Consider the following 258-nt stretch of genomic DNA (forward strand, 5'->3'; position numbering starts at 1 on the left):
ATATATATATATATATATATATATATATATATATATATATATATGTGTGTGTCGTGATGAGTTAGCTTTGGACAATGGATAATTAATTAGGTGGAATTATATCCGAAAGATCCACTTGCTATTACAAATAAACTGCTGGCAATGTAAGTGAAACAACTAAAATATTAAGGTATAGCTTCTTGACTAAAGCACAAAATCTAATTAATTATACATTGGTAACAAGACAAATAAACACAAGATTGTCGAAAAACTTCTTTC

The sequence above is a fragment of the Lupinus angustifolius genome, chromosome LG07, assembly GCF_001865875.1.
Source record: "Lupinus angustifolius cultivar Tanjil chromosome LG07, LupAngTanjil_v1.0, whole genome shotgun sequence".
Taxonomy (NCBI): Eukaryota; Viridiplantae; Streptophyta; class Magnoliopsida; order Fabales; family Fabaceae; genus Lupinus; species Lupinus angustifolius.